Below are 17,639 nucleotides of genomic sequence, written 5' to 3'. Positions count from 1 at the left end.
CAACAGAGAGAGAGAGAGAGAGAGAGAGAGAGAGAGAGAGAGAGAGAGAGACACCCTGAAAGACCCCTCCCCCTCCCTTTATAGCAACAAGCCACCGTTAGCCGCTTTAGCACTCAGTCGTGTCATTACTAATAACCATAAACAGCACAAGACTATTAGACCAATCATGTCCCTCTGTCCTCCACACAGGCGTGAGGGTCCAAACTGCACCGGCTCACAGTCCCCTGGGAGAGACAAACTGGTGCAGCCATGCTTGCTTAACACAGGGGGGCAGATAAAAGATTAAAGGAACCTCCTCATCCCCCTCCTATCCTCCATCCCCCTCTCACACCCATCACTGGCACATAATGGTGTGGTCTGCTCCCAAGAAGGGGGGGGGGGGCTATGTGATTTCGCAGCTCCCGCACAAAACACAGTACGTGACACACTCCTCCATCCTGCCCCCCACCACCACCTCTTCACTGTCCCTGCTTGCTAGCCCGTGCTTGTTTGTAACACACCAGTCTGAATCTAGCATATGAAAAACACATTCAGGTTGATTATTGGATCACATACATAACTCCTTCTCGTGTCACACGTATCAAATGGAGCTCCATCACTCCAGGGAACGCAGGTCCACAGCACTACACTGGGGTTTTATATACCATTCTAGACGATACCTGGCATTGAGCAAACTGCTCCAAAGCATCACGCTGCAATTAGACCTGTTAGATATGCCAGCAGTAAGTCTGTGACCACAAGGAATGCACCCTAAAAGATCTGAAGCCACTATTGTGAGGGCTTTATAGACATTTAGACTCATGGTGTAGGCTCTCAGCATCAGAAGAACCAGTGGAGCAGGGACATAATGAAGCAAAAAGAGTCTTTCCATCTTTGTTTGTGCGCTTGCTGCTGTGTAAATGGTGCTTGGTGATAGCATATATTTTCCTATTGGCAATACAAAGCTATTTCTTAAGAGAGTGTCACAATGTTCCAATGTAATGGCATTTAGATTGGGACAGTCCTTCAAGGAGTGTGTGTGTGTGGGTGTCCACTCATTAGTGAGGAACATACTGTTGTCAGGTCTGCCAAAAAAAAAAAAAAAGGCCCAGCTGCACCTGCTGTCAAAGTGGCACACATCAAAGCTGTGTGTGAGTGTGTGTGTGTGTGTGTGTGTGTGTGTACTTCTTTGTTTCATGAATGTGAAATTGCACCCATAGTGTTAAACAATAAATCATGCATGGTAGCCCCATATAAACAGCAATGCTGCATTACCTTCTACGCAGAAAACTACGTTACCCACAATGCAGTACATCTTGTTCCTCCAAAATAAAAGCACAACATAAAAATACTGGTTACAGCATTAGACACACCCAAACCTTTGTTTACCAGTAAACACACTTAGAAACAACAAGCACGAGCCAACTCCAAACGTATTAGCTAATCTTGAAGAACAATATTAGCAATTCTTCAACAAATCTACGGCAATGAAGTGAGGTAAAAGCCCCAGAGACTAACACTCCTCGTATCTCAGCTACAAAAACAAGCCCTCTGCAGACCAAGCTTCAATTCTGTTTGTTCTCTTATGGCGCCATCTGCTGCCTGTGTGCTCCAATCACATGAAGCATTTAATAACTAAAGAGTGAACACACAGTTTTTTTTAATCGTCTGCACAGACTTAATCACTTAAGAATCAACATCCAGAGACAACACCCCTTATATTCACAGCTTTTAAACTACATTCTCTGATTAACCAACATTTTTAACATTGCAATTATTTTCAACCCACATTTACTCACTGCTTTTTGTTGCGAAATATTCATCTGATATTATATATTACTACATCTACAGTACTATTTTTATTTAATTAATGTATTTATTCATTTAAAGTGGCAAGTGATTTCTCACACAGTAATACACTAGATTTCCAGATGTCCCATCCTTCAACAGCTTTTTTACACAGGGTTAATTTTATTCAGGTAAACTACACAGACAGCAACAATGGTGCCTCGGCTAGTGTTGCTGCAACATAGCTCCAGGATCTTGGAGTTCAAGCCCCACTTCAGATCACTGACTGTGGGGATTCTCTGGACCCACCATGACCCCTGAACTAGAGGAGGCAGTTACAGAATATGAACAAGCGAATAAAGAATGATTCTGTAAGTATTAAAAATATCATTATAAAGATCTCAGTATTACGAAATAGCAAATAATGATGAGTATTTTATTCATAGTTCTGAAGAACCTTATTAGTACCAGATACCAAATGAGGCCAAGTCATAATAATAATAATAATAATAATAATAATAATAATTAAAAATAAATAATGAGAATAAGAATAATTCCTAATGCCAATAAAGCAACCTAAAAGCAAGGTGAATCTAAATATCGTCATCATTGCCCATGGCGTGGGTGTCTTGCGTATGTGTGTAGGTGCCATTGACGCAGTGACGTGTTGTGATTTTGGAGAGACATATGGTTCCATGGTTAAGGAACTGGGCTTGTAACCGGAAGGTTGCCGGTTCGATGTCCAGAGCCGGCAGGTTATTAATGAAGTGCCCTTGAACAAGGCACCTGACCCCCAATTGCTCCCCAGGTGCCATGCCTAGGGCTGCCCACTGCCCCCTAGTGTTCACTAGTGTGTGCATAAATGAGTGTTTCACTGCACGAATTGGGTTAAATATAGAGAACATTTTCCTCTGTGTGCAAGCACAGCGACCAATAAAGTGATTCTAATTCTAAAGTATCTGTCTATCATTTTCCATTCTTACTATTTCTTTTTTTTACAGTACAAGTCACTCCAGCTACCTAATCTCAAAATCCTAGCAGACAGAGAGAGAGAGAGAAAGAAAGAGAGAGAGAGCAGATGGCTTTCTGTTTTCACTCAGCTGGCATGGAAGCAGTGTTGCCTGATCCTGAGCCAGGGGAAAGAAGAAGGAAGCAGGGACAGAGTTGGCAGAGTGCAGTTTCTCAAATTCATGAACATTTACACAATACAAACAGCTCAATACATTTCAAACATACACAGGTAAGTTAACTGTCTGCTTCTGGGCAGGGAGATAATGTACGATCAGCAATAAGGGGTTTAGTTCAGCTTTCTTTGTGGGTCCTGGTGCCCCAATCCCCTTCTGTCACATGCTTGTGTACACACGCAAAAACATGCACACACACACACACACACACACACACACACACACACACACACACACACACACACACACACACAGGTGTAACTAGGATATTACAGGTCCCTCTTCAAACCAATGGATCTCCAGACTCAAAAACCATTGCCTTGCTGGTCTGCTCTGGTGACATCTCAACAAATAAATCTAGCTTTCTTCAAACTTTGAGGACATCCAAGCATTCTGAAATTAACGGTATTATAGAAATGTGTTTCCATTTTGGTGCAGTAACAGCCTCAGCTCTTGTGGGAAGGATTTACACTCGATACAGAAACATTTCTGAGGATTGGACTGCCCTTAGCCAAATAAGCTTTAGTAAGGTCAGGTACTGATGTTGGATGACTAGTTCCAACATCATCCAAATGATAGTGGCTGGAGCACCAACCCAAAGCTCAGGAGTTTAATAATCTTTAGATGGTCATTGGCATATGGCATGGAGACCTGGGCACCATGTGTAGCTGCTTCAGAGTGTCCTGTTTCATATTACACATTTCTTACTCAAGCTGCGTTTGCAAAACAGAATGTCTTTGTCTATAGTGGGTGCCCTTTTTATTCGCTGATATTAATTTAACCCATAGACACAGTGGGAGTCATGAATGTAACATTGTAAGTAATTAATTAAGACACCGCTATAGGCCTTTGTGCTAAGGACACCATTGTTTGAATAATACTGTGAACACTGCATTTGACTGAAATGCCCATCCACACCCAGTGTTCATGTTACACAATATACACAGGAAGTAGACTATCAAATGGACAAGCTCTACTCACACAAGTCCTTATCTTCCCACTCATCCACAATTTCTGTGTGGGGAAATCTGTTTCTATGCATTGTATTCATTTGAATGTCGCACACGACCAAGGACAGCCTGTCAAAAATGGATGAAGTCTGATTCATCTGTTTATTTATCAGTGATTATTTCCTGATTTCATTTTGGAATAAAAGAGAGTGGCACATTTTAGTGTATCTTTCAGAGCGTAGATAAGCAACAGTGTCTGTGCTGTGTGTGTCACTATGTGAAGAAAGGGCGACACGGGTGACTCATGGATTACACCGGCGATACCATCTGTCTGGCCACACACACACACACCAATGTGCTACCTGGCACATGGTCAAAAAAGAAACACACTTCAAAAATTCTCTCTTACACTTCAGATCATAATTGAATTTTAAAAAATAATAATAAAAATAAAAAAAACATGCAAATATCTACCAGCAACCTTGGCTACTAACAAAATTGTATTTATATGGCAATGGTCCTAAATTGACTGGCAGAGGAATATCAAAAGCCACACAGACACACACACATAGCCATGCATCTATTAATTATGATCACTTAAAACTATTGTGTTGTTCATGAAATTATACTGGACTGTAGTGTTGCTGGGCACCCCTAGCCTACTTAAAATGCTGCCTGAAAAATGAATGTTTATTCAATGAGAAAAAAGTATAGCACAAAGAAAATATCCTTGATGGACAATTTATTATTAGATAATTCAAGAGTTTATTATTTTGTTTCTAAACAAACCGTAACAATGGAGTAAGTCTGAATATAACTGCTGAGATTAAAAACCCCCTGCATGATGATAAACATAAACATATAGTACGTTTGCTCCTACCCAGAAACCATTAGGCCTTCTCTGAAGGTCTAGAAGGCCCTGAGGATCTCCACTGGTCTATATACATAAAATATAACATTTCCTCGTTAATGTAGGCCAATATTTGCAATGCAATTAGGGTCCCTGGCCAGTAGGAGAGTGGATTAGATTCCATCTGTGGAATGTAAGAAGATGTCTGGAAACATACTGACCAGCATCTATGTGGAGTGTGTAATTCAGTGGGTGTGTGTGATGTAACACTAACATGAGCAGTAAAGCTCATACATATAGCTGATACATCATGGACGGCACAGTAGCCTGTATCATTCAGTAAAATTGTCATTGCCAATTAGCCTTGTTTACTGTAATAATGAAGCCCCTTTCCCAGTGCAATGAACGTTATTTGCTCAGAGCATTCTGACTAATCTCAGAGTGTTGAAGTATCAAGGAATTCTATATTCAGAGAAATATAGATCACTTCCAATACAGAGACAGTATTTCAATGCAGAAATCACTGTTCAAGATACTGATATTGTTATTGTTGTAGACTGAGAATTTATCAAGGCCAACAATTCAAAGGCATGGGTGGCATTGTGAGGCCACAGTGTAAAACACGTTGGCAGATTGAGGTTCTTAGGTGACACCACTAATTTTCAGGACTAATTAGTAGCTTATGTTGCAATTTATTCGTAAAGCATAGCAGGATTATAAGATTTCCAAATGTACTCATTGTCATTTTAGTGTTGGATGAATAATGGAGATGACTTCAGGTGTCAATGAGCTAAGACTTACTGCACAGCAGCACTCCAACACTTGAATATCATAATTAGTCAGAACGCACATCCTTAAGCTTAAAGCCTGTCACACTGATTCCGCCATGCATTTTTACATTGTGCAAACCAAAAATGAAAAATGCTGCTTTATTATCAGTCACCCTTGCGTCAGTATAACTGAATCAAGCTCAGGTTAAAAATCAGAAACAACGAGAATTGTTCAGATTAGCAGCAGGTTGTAGTCTCTCTATTTTAAGAACAGCTTGCACTGCTATTTTTTGCTGGGCGTTTTGCACTTGCTTCCTGTTTGCAGCCAGGAGTCCCCATGGTAACCAGTCATTTTCAACAGAGCCCAGACATTGCCAAAGGAGACAACCAGACTCAAGTGCATTGCATCCGGGCTGAGACGTCACCATCCTATACCTACAGAAAAAAATTGAGATGTGGCCTGTACTGTATAATACACATCCACACACACACTTCAATCAAACTCATCTATACTTCTGTCTACATCTGCAGGTATAAAAATATTAACACAATGTATCGTGTGTGTGTGTGTGTGTGTGTGTGTGTCTATATTTGAGAGTAAGAGATAGAGACCTTGCTTACAGTTTATCCTTATATTCCTCTTTTTTGTATCTCTAAGTTATTAGTCAAGTTCATGCCAGGGGCTGGACATGGTTGCTTTTAGGGCAGTGTAAACTATATTTACTAGTGATATGTGCCATATCATAACATTGCAATATCTTCGTCAATTTTTAAAACAGTTAAAAAAAAATCAATATTGAGATATTAGTGATATTCAGATTTGTTTACATAATGACATTATGCAGTTACCCATGATACGGTATACATTCTTTACATGAGTCATTTAGTGACAGTGAAGTACGGTGCAAAGTGGCTCTGATTTGGAGGAATTTGCTTCAAAAAAGTGAAAAAGTGAAGAGAATTGTGGAGGTGGTTTGGTTATAAAAAATCAGATGTACAATAAACCATGCCATTGTTTTAGAAATGAAAGAATCATTTCCATATATTACATTAATACAAGTATTGTTCAGTTTTCTGTCATATCGCCAATATACCCTGAAATATTGTGATATTATTTTAGAGTCATATCGCCCACCCCGACTTCAAATGTATTGTTATTACAACTGAAATGCAGCCCTGTTCTTATGTTCTTTTATCTAAAGCTTTGCCGTGTGTCTACTTATGGGAACATACTTGAAGGTGGTATATATTCCATTGAAAAAACTGCACTGTACTGATGTGGTCTAAAGAAACAATTCAAGAACAATTAAGCTTACTGCCCCACAAGTAAATCCCCTTTGTCTGAGGCCTGAAAGGAAATCTCAGACCACTATCGCCCTCATCCATATAAGAAATGAATTCCTTTGTCCTTAAAGACCTAAAATAATAATTGGTCATGATGAAAAGCTGCAATAAGGGGCTCTATTATAATAGGGATTAAAGTTAATCTGGTGGCAGCATTAGGACCTGCCTCCTTGTCGTTGCTCATTTTGGCTCTCTTTAGTTTAATTAACAATTTCAGCCAAGGAAGGAGAGGCACACTTGGACTGGGATGAAGGAGCTGGCAGAAAAAAAAATAAAAATTCACCCCCACTGTGCTAAGAAAATCATAATTCTAAGCTACAAATATAATAACTTGAAAACAGTTACAGCTATTAAGAATCTTTATTATTCTGCAAAAATGTGTGTTATTAATGTGATCACAGAAAATATTACTACCCTTTCGCATTTAAAACTCACTCAAAATTTGGTGCACACACTATTACTGTAGGTAACAACCATCTCAAAAGTAATGTGAACAAAAAAAAATCATTATAAATATATTATGTAGAGACAGAAATACATTCTTAAAGCACAAATGCCAAACTCTCCATTATTCCCTCTTTACATATAAATATAACTAAGTTATTAAAGTTACAGAATAACACTTGAATATATGGCTATTTATGGGATTTTGAACGTATTAAATGTTACTCTTTTAGATGAGTTTTCCTCATGTACAAAGTGATCCTATCAAGCTAAATGTACGCACTGCACTCGCATATCATTGTTTATATGAAGTAAAAAATAATTAATTAAAAACTGCCATATTTATTTAAGAATGTGTATGAAATAATGAGGAATAAGAAGGCTATATTACATATATTTAATAAGACATCAGCCAAGGAAATGTCTAGGAATAATATTTTAGTATATTACATTTGGACTGTAAAGAAATTGACTATAATACTTATATTTAAGATGAAATCACATTTTAAAAAACTCCATAAATAGACTGAATGGTTTTGTAGTGTTATTTGTATTTTGGAAAATGAGAAGTTGACCATACTGCCCATATTTAGGATAATCAGATAATGAGAAATTGATTATATTTAAGGTGAATTTGTACTAAAACAATCTAGAAATATGTTGAATATTCTCAACACGTGACAGCAACAATTAATCAATATGTGACAGATATTTACATTTAACTCAATGTTGTATGAGAAATGAGGCAGAGAAACATATGAACAAATTTTATAGTGTTGATGTCAGATAACAGGACAAATAACTATAGTGCCTATACTTAAGATGGCTTTGCAGTACAATAATGACAAAGAAATAATAATCCTGCAGGACAAATGTTAAACTAACATAGTTTCTGAGCAACCGGTTGCGGGTCTTGTACCTGTACAATGTACAATATTCTAACAAACCTCAGCTTAAAATCAGTGGCCCCTGAGAAAGGATTTGACACAACAGCAACAAGATACGATCTCAACCTGTTCCACTCTTACCTGGACAGTTGCTCCAGTCACCATCCTTCCACTCATGGGTTTCCCCGGCGGGGCTGACCAAGCCCAGCCCTTACTGCAACGTCCAGATATTAAAGAATAAAGGGATAAGGAAGGAAAGAAGGAGAGTGTGGACAGGACAGTAATAAGGGGAGACCATACAGTTGCCACTGCCAAGGGATTACTGGCCTGAAGGTATTAGCACACTGTGATATCCCCCCCTCCACACACACACACACACGCAGATGCTCAGAGAAAAAAAATCGTTTAGAGGATTAAGTAGCTAGAAATAGTGAAGTCTTCTAGACTGACCCAGAATCAGACCTTAGAAGGAGCCACAGTACACACACACACACACACACCATAGTGGGTAGGGAATGTCCCAAAAATCCCTACCACAGGATAATGGAGCAGACGCAGTGTGCATGTGTGTGTGTTTGTGTGTCTGCGTGCGCGCATGCAAGTTTGTGCGCATGCGTGCAAGTGCCTGCAGAGGTTAAATCTCTTTTTAAGCTTCCTTGAGGTGAAGCTGAAGCAGTGTAACAATGAACATTAAAAGTACCACCCATTCCTTCAGTCACCCCCACCCCCCCACCACAAACACACACTCACACACTTTAGCTTTACCACACATCATCATCCCCAAAATATTAAAAATCACCTGATCATCACACAAAATAAACCCACACTGGGGATTGACACTGTTTATGTGTCGCCTTAAATCCATCTCTGCCACGAATCAGGAGTCCACATACACACCACACTTACAGTCAGCAAAGCTGTTTTACAAATAAGCCCAATCAGGAAGAGTGAGTGAATGAGTTAGTCAGGGACCAAGTTAAGGTGGGACAGAGAGAAAAGGATGGAGAAAATGGGAGAGATGGAGGGACACTGAGAAGATAGAAAGAAAGAATGAAGAATGCAGGGCAGCTGCTGTTACTGATGTGGTAAAATCTCAACATCAGGTTTCACAATCCAAATAGATGAAGTCCTCTCATGCTCCAGCGAGTCCCTGCACTGAGATCATGGACTCTTCCAGACTGTGGGTTCATTAAGGTCTGCAAGAGGAGTCAATACAGAAAGCACTGGAGGGCAAAGCAATGGAAATGTTAGATACAAATTACATATTCAATCAGTCACTTTGCAAAGCGGGTACCCAGTCAATAACACAATGGGAATGAGAGTGTGCTTTATAGCCTTGAACAACCCGGCGGGGTTATGTTTCAACCACCATAGTAGAGTGTTAGACTGGGTTTATGTCACAAACTACAGACCGCTTACTGCTGAATGGACTTCCTATATTTAAAGCCCATAAATCCTAAATATTTTCATAATAGGTTCCAATATATTTTTGTGGCTTGGATGCATCATTTCAGGAAAAGCATGAACTTCCGTTCTGAGTTTGAAGTGTCCTTCAAACTCACTCACCACAAAATGGCACCAAAAACATTCACTGAAACAGCTCTGTTTCGAACCAAAGCAGCTCTTTTGTGGCAAAACTTCAAAGAACCCTTCTTGGCACCAGTGGCAGTGGTTTTAATTGAGCCTGCCAGCCTGGGCACACCCACTGTTATCATCAGCCCTCCCAAAATAAGTGCTCAAATTAGCATTAAATTTAAATCTCATGAATAAATGAAACAAAAACACAGTTGGAATTTCTAACACTGACCAATAGAAATCCCTGTTTAACTAATGACCATAACGTCAAGGAATAATCACAAACAATACACAGCTAAAGCCATTAGAGCCAAATCCTAGAGCTCTAGCAGCAGTGGGAGTCTCAACATTGTGGAGATAACCACTCAAACAATCAGAATCATGGTCACACTGATCAGCATATGGTAGATGCTTAGATTTGACCAAAATTTCAAAGCAGTACTTGGCATATTTATATTAAAGGACCAGAGCACTAGTGTACTAAATACTGTACTGTACTAAAGTTTGTGTAAAATATGTGAAGCATGTGTAATAATGAAGGCTTTCGCAACCCTATAAAAATATGTCACATTTCTCTGTAATACAAATTTAGGAAGCTATAGCAGTTATCATATTTACTGCCTTTAACCGCTTCAGGGTGCAGCGCGTCTGGAGCCTACCTGGAATCCCTGGGAACACACACTGGAGGGGGCACCAGTGCACCACAGGGCAACACACTCACGCATTCACTCACACCCTCAACTATGGCAACTTTTGCGTAGCTAATCCACCTACCAATGTGTGTTTTGAACCATGGTTACAAACCAGAGCACCTGGAAGAAACCCATGCAGACACGGTGAGAACACACCCAACTCACAGACAGTCACCTGGAGCAAGCCTTGAACCCACAACCCCTGAACCCTGGAGCTTTGTGACGTCTAGTCTGAAGCCTTCTCTAAAGAGCAAAATATTTGGCCCACCTGCAAATTTGTTATGTTGATTTAGAACAGCATTTCTGGTGCCACTACTGCTTGCCACCCTGCATTGTAAGATAAGTGGAGTCATGTCTGGTTCAGCAGGGTTTTCTAACAATGCAGAATGACAACTTGTCAAGATCAGGGAAGATCTATCGGACCGCTCTGTCCTCACACACTGACATCTGTGACAATGATTTCCACAATGAAAGGAATAATAAAAGGAAATGTCAAAGGCAGAGAGAGAGAGAGTATGTGGAAATCTACTACAGTTAAATCCGTCTTTTAGATGAGTGTAAATAAATTAAAGACACGCTCATTTATATATTTTATTAATCACTTCCAAGGATAAACCCCCAAAATATTAATTCGGTTTCTCTTCTGTAAAGTCAATTTAGTTTTTTTTTTTATTATTATTATTGACGCACTGTAAAGGGTATCTGCATTGACAAGAACTCATAAAAAACCTTTTTTGACCTTTGAAGCCTTCCCCTTTCCAAAGTCTATTAGATGTTAGAGTCTCACAAGCTTTCATCCCTGCTAATTAGCATCAGGCAGGTTTTCATCAATATTTACACATCTGCAGAACTGCTGTCACTGGGGCGACATTTGCTGAAGTGGCTCAAGTCCATTTCCCATCCCAGTCGTCATCAGACACAAGTATCACCCCACGGGTCTCCCCAGCTAAAATGAATAATGTATCAATCAATGTTTGGGGGGGTGAGTAGGGGACAGGCACATTATTCAAGATGGCCTGGGGCTCTGAAGCAAGACAGGGTTCATTAGGACCAGATTTCATTTCCATATTTTCAATTTTGGTGGACGACTGGTTTGACACCATTCTCCGCAATCCCTATTTCACACAAGCTGAACAGAGAAAAGAGAAAATGGAAGAATCTGTGCCTACAGCCAAAGAACCTTCAGACACATGGAGATACTGTGGGCAAATTAAAGATGTCCAGCATTGTAAATGGACTGCTGAGATCAAAGGTCAAGTGACTATGATCTGGATGGTCAAGGCTGGCTTTGAAAGCCAAGTGCAGGGCCATGAAACTAAACAATCACCCTACACTGAGAAAATGTGAGCATTTAATACCAGGCTACATTTACAGATTTGCTATTTATATGAATATGGATAAATATAAAAATATATAGATAATATATAAAATAGCATTATTTTAATTTAAATAAAGTTCTTCTTTAGTAGAAGGTTAGTGAGCAACATTTATTAAAACTACTTCATTTATTTATGATTGTTAGATTAATTTTACATTATTTTCAGGCATATTGTGAGTTATATTTATAAATGAAATACTGTAAAATCACAGACAGCCAGAATATTTAGTAAATGCTGTTAATATAGTTTTATGTGTTGTCAATTGGCATAATCCAACTGGAAAATGTAGCTGTCAGATATTGTGTTGTTTGTCACTGGATGTTTTTGTTACAGGGTACTAGGAAATTTTGACACATGGAGACCCAGAAATGTCAAGAAGGAAAATATTTGAGTACATTTCATTAGAGCAATATGGCAAAGTTGAACCCAAGTGGATCAGACAGTGGAGTAATTGTGTGGGCAGATGAAAACAACAGGAGAAGACAGTACGAACGAAGCTCAAAAGAAGTGGAAAACTATGTTCCTCAGAACTATGTTCCCTCAGCAGTCAGAACACCACTGCCAGTGCTCCACAAATGTGAAATGACAATATCCCCAATGTTTCAAGCTCTCTGTCATTTCCAGGAAGAGAGGCCAGACCTCTACTCAATAGTCGAGTCTTTATTTTACAGTGAATGGACACCACTCTATACTCTCAGACTCTCTCACACACACACTTGTTCCTCAGGAACTTTCTGTCCATGCCTCTCACTTCTCACACATTTCTTACAGAGAGTCAGAATACAAAAAATACAATGATAACTGATGAACAGAATATAACTTTTAAGCAAGCTATTAAGCAACATTCTAAACACAGCAGAATGTTTGTATATGTGTGCCTTTAAGTTTGGTCCCTCCTTATAATAAAGGTTTAAGGTGCACCTATTGTTGATGCATGTGTTTTATGCCATTTGTACAATCTGGATAGAAAAGCATTCTTAAGGAATGGGATGCTGTGGAAATGCTGCACATGAGCCTGAGGTCACCCCACTCATGGCTAAGCACAGTCTTAAGGGGCGTAACATCATCCAGCACCAGGTACTTATAATTAGTTCTGGAGTCTAAATTCAATTCCAACACATCCCAGAGGGTGAGCTCATTCACTCCAATGCTGGGAGGATTTATATCACTTTACAGCCGGCACTGAGGACAGTGATGTTTGTGTCCACAACGTATAACGCCACCCTTGCAAGATATCACTGAACTCAAATACTTTTCGCTAAAGATTAAAGACCCTGCTGGTGGCAGCACCCCAGAGACATGGGCATGAACGAACTAGTGAACATCTCAGCCACAAAGACCCTCATACCATCCCAGAGTGCAAGCCAAAAGAAACTGCTCATTACCACAGTGAAGCCTGAATTACAATGGATTCAACTGTATTTCACATTCTATTACTACCATATTGTATCCTCCTTACCAAGGATGCCGCTGGGTTTTCTCACAGACTAGAGAAATCTTGGTGTCTAAGTGGTCATTAATCATAATTAGGTAACAATAAGCTGCTCTGACAAGTCTATTGTCTTCTGGGGGATGTGTACTCTGCACCATATGAACTAAATTACTGCACCCCATGTTGCGTATTGTGCCACCATTAACTACACACATGAACAATAAATATATTACACAACAGATATGGGGCTCACAATGTACTGCTTATTTATGCTTTTCTTGACATTGACATGTAGAAGGCTGTGAGATGCCAATCGTTTTCAGGAACCTTGCATCTTCCTTCAGGACCTATAATGTGTTATTTTAACTGACGTGTTTGTACTGTTTGAGAACAGTGAGATTCATCACAGCTCTGTGGGTGTTTCTGTTGGTGTTTGGGTGAAAAGTCAGAACTCTCAAAATGGTCAATAATGCAGGCCAATCTCCAATAACATGACATCAATAATTAACCAAAGCATAAAATATAATGCCATATATAGCTATATGATCATAACACTAGTCTACTGTCCATATTCTGCAGGCATAGCACTAATCGGAAAAGAAAGAGTGGATATAGAGTTCTGAAAACTGGCATTAGATCAAAGAGGTCTTCTATATGAACTGATCAGAACAGCACCTTATCGGGCCGTGCAGGTTTTTGTACGCTCCCTATAATCCTTCAGAGAATTCCATCTCAAACTCTATGGGACACTGCCTGTTATCGGGCCGGTCTAAAGGTATTGCTCCAAGGTTTAAGCCTTGTTCCAGTGTCATCTGGGTGGTGGCTAGGCAATGGATTCGAGCAAAAACCGGGACAAAAAACCACATCAATCGGATTACTTGAACAAAAGATTCTTCCTGCTGCTGAAAGAGGGAGGGGTGGAGATTGCTGTGTATAACTGGATTACCTTTTACAAAGTGGAGATTTCACTATGAGAGTGGGAGACTACAGCGGCTTCATCCACATTATGTCCCTTAAGACAATAACAGAAGAGAAATGGAATGTTTGGAGACAGAGTAAGACAAGTTAATTCATAAATGAAAACGTGCTTTGAAAATAGACATATGGGGAAAATAAGTGAAAGACAAGTTGTGAAGAGTAGATAAAACTACAAATAATAAAGAGAGAATATAGGAGAGTGAAAAGGAGATAACACAAAGAGAAACTAGAGCCCAGAAGGATGATGGATGAACAAGTCAATGTAATTAAACCACAGTATAGAGGAAGAAAAAGGAAAGATCCACAAGATCCACTGAGAACGCTCTGGATATGAGTTTTCTAATCACGCTATTTTGGTATGAGCGCATATTTCCCAGCCTTCGTTATCTTATGAAACATTTGAGGCCCTCAGCAATGTGAGTATTACCTCCTACACTTACAGTTCAATGAACACTAACTAGTCAATGGAGAATTGGATTGAAAATACATGGCCAAAAGCTTGCAGACAACGTTTCCTTTGAAATCAAGGCTATTATTTTGGAGGTCACCCACTCTGCTTTTCATGGAACGATTTATACTGTGAGGATTTGATAGTATTCAAGCGTACAATTCAGTGCAGTCAGATACCAACACATTCCAAAGGTAGAGAATGCAGCTGTAATGCTTCAGAGTCAAATGCTTAGAGGATTTATACCCCACCAGCCCACACTTGGCATTGGGCATGATGACCTTAGGCTTATGTGTAGCTGCTTCTGAATATGTCATTCTATTTAGCATTGTTGAACAACAGGGTCAACGATGGCTGTGGCTTAACCGAACTGATATCAGTCAATACAAGAGGTGTCAACATTGTGTAAAATTTAGTAAAACAGAAATCCATATCCCAGTGCAATGGAAATCACACAATACAATCACATACAAAAAATAAGGCCAGTGTGCCTGAGTGTGTGTGTACACAGGTTTGTGGGGATGCTGCAAAATTTATCCTTGTAGATTCTGACAGGCACGACACCACCCTAAACGTGAAATACCGTGATTGGTGTCTGAAGGAATGCATGTAATTGGGGATGTCGCCCCTTATTCCATCAAAGATGAAAAAAGGTTCCGACAAATCAAATCCCGTCAAGCCCGGCTGTCAGAGTTTTCCATCTTGCTTACCCTTTGTGTCACTTAAACACGTTGAGAACCAGGCTGTGTTCCAACAGAACTTTGTAGGTACTAAACTTTGCCAGAGACTTTCCAGTGCGAGAGTGTGACTGAGCTTTTGCGCATTGAGGTTAGGATCTGTATTTAGACACAGGTATAAAATCAATAATGACAAACAGAAGCACAATGCAGTAGAAGGAAGCCTCTGCACAGTGTAAATGTCTAGGCATTCACCCATGATCACTGGGTGTTCATGGGTTTAATGCCACAGATATCCGTGGAAAGGAATCAAACAGAGCCCTTCCCTCTCCACAGGCCCCACTGAGCACAGTGCTATTCAATATGGACGTCTACATGATAAGGCTAATGTAAAAGAACTGGCAGTTACGTGTTTTGCTTATTTATGGATTACTTATACCAATCCAACTCATCACAAGGTAAAAATGGAGCTCCATCACTCCAGAACACACAGTTCCACTGTTCACAGCTAACTGCAAATGGCTTTTATACAGCACTAGTCCACAGTGGGTACACAGTGCCAGTATGATTTGAGGGGTGGGTCATTCTCAGCTACTTAGTGTTAGTGTGTGGTGCGTTGGTACAAGTGGATCAGACACAGCAGTGCTGCTGGAGTTTTTAAACATTGTGTCGACTAACTGTCCAACCTGTAGATGTAAAGTCAGAGACATTAGCTCATCTGTCACTGCACAGTTTGTGTTGACCATCCTCTAGTCCTTCATCAGTGGACACAGGACCCTGTTGGCTGGATATTTTTGGTTGGTGGACTGTTCTTATTCGAGCAGTAACACTGAGGGCTTTAAAAACTCCAGCAGCACTGTTGTGTCTGATCCACTCGTAACAGCACATCGCCAACACATCAGTGCCACTGCAGCACTGAGAATAACCTACCACACATCATACCTTCTCTGTGGGGGTCCTGACCATTGCAGAAGAAGAGGATAAAATGGGAAAAAGAAATACGCAGAGAAACAGGTGGACTACAGTATGTAATTGTAGTACAAAGTGCTCCTGTATGGTCAGTGGAGCTGATAAAATGCTGATAAAATAAAAGTGTAGACACAAGGTAGGTGTTCCTAATCCAGTGTCGGTTCAGTGTACAGATTAATAGAATCGATGGCATATATCCATCACTTCATTACAGCAGTAACAGTGCGTATTAGACTTAATAAGGGTTCCTGGGATGTGTGATAACATAACCATCTTTAATTGATGTGAAAACTAGCCTGAGGTCCTTCACTGCATTCAGATGTAGATAATGAGACAACTTTTTAATGAGCCTCTTAATTACTGTTCATTTCTTTACTTCTTTTTCTGCACCCACCAACGCTCAGCTCAAAGGGAAGGAGGACAACACAGTGCTTAAGGCTGGAGGTGAATATAATGGATGAGTGCAATGGAATAGCATTTCATTTGACTTATTCCCATGGTTCATGGGTTTGAATATTGATTTATATCCTCTTACTCCGTCAGTCCTATGGAGAGATGCTCTAATAGCCAGGTTGAATAGTGCCTTGAGGCTGTGGGTATGTTTATTATAGACGTCTCAATGTCAGCGCAATACACTGATAAAGGCCTTAACTCCAGGGTAAACGAAACCGTCACCACATCCTCATACATTTATAAAGAGAACAGCCGTGTAGAGGATGAAGAATAAAGATCAAGTCAAGAATGAGCTCAGTTTAAACTCAGTTAAAAACCTATTAATAAATAAATAAATATATACATACACACACACGCGTCTGGTACATAATGGCACACTTGCATTCTAAATGGAATAAAAAAAAAACGCAAGAAAAATATGGTTTAAAGGAACAATATGTAGTTCTGACACCACATGTTTAAAATGGGTCCTGTGGTCTGCCCCGCCCACCCCTCCATTTTCACAGACACAAACCTCATGTAGGTTGCTAGGTTGAGGAAAGACAATTTCAAGAACTTTGGACCTTCATTAATTAAGAAAATGCACCATAATTAATATATTTACACAGAAACACCTATCTCCACAAACGAAAGGCAAAAAAGTGAACAAGCTACCGTCGTCTTCCTGTATCTTACCAGCTTCATATTTTATTTTGTTTCTACCTTAAATGTGTCACTAGAGGAGGCTGCTGTTATCATCCTTATTGCTCCATTCGTTGTTTAAAACACAACTACACTTTAATTCATACATACCGGCTTTGTACTTTCAGGGGTGGTTTCCCAGATTAAGCTTCTCTCAAT

At 39.8% G+C, this 17,639-nt stretch overlaps 1 protein-coding gene across 1 annotated transcript in view; it reads right to left on the bottom strand.

Moving 5' to 3' along the window:
- Positions 1-17,639, bottom strand: part of ank2b (ankyrin 2b, neuronal) — a 134,737-nt gene that overhangs the window by 102,656 nt on the left and 14,442 nt on the right. The gene's annotated exons all lie outside the window — the stretch shown is intronic.

Source organism: Hoplias malabaricus, chromosome 9 (genome assembly GCF_029633855.1).
Source record: "Hoplias malabaricus isolate fHopMal1 chromosome 9, fHopMal1.hap1, whole genome shotgun sequence".
Taxonomy (NCBI): Eukaryota; Metazoa; Chordata; class Actinopteri; order Characiformes; family Erythrinidae; genus Hoplias; species Hoplias malabaricus.
The sequence above is the reverse complement of the archived record's forward strand: the minus strand, read 5'-3'. Positions and strand labels throughout refer to the sequence as shown.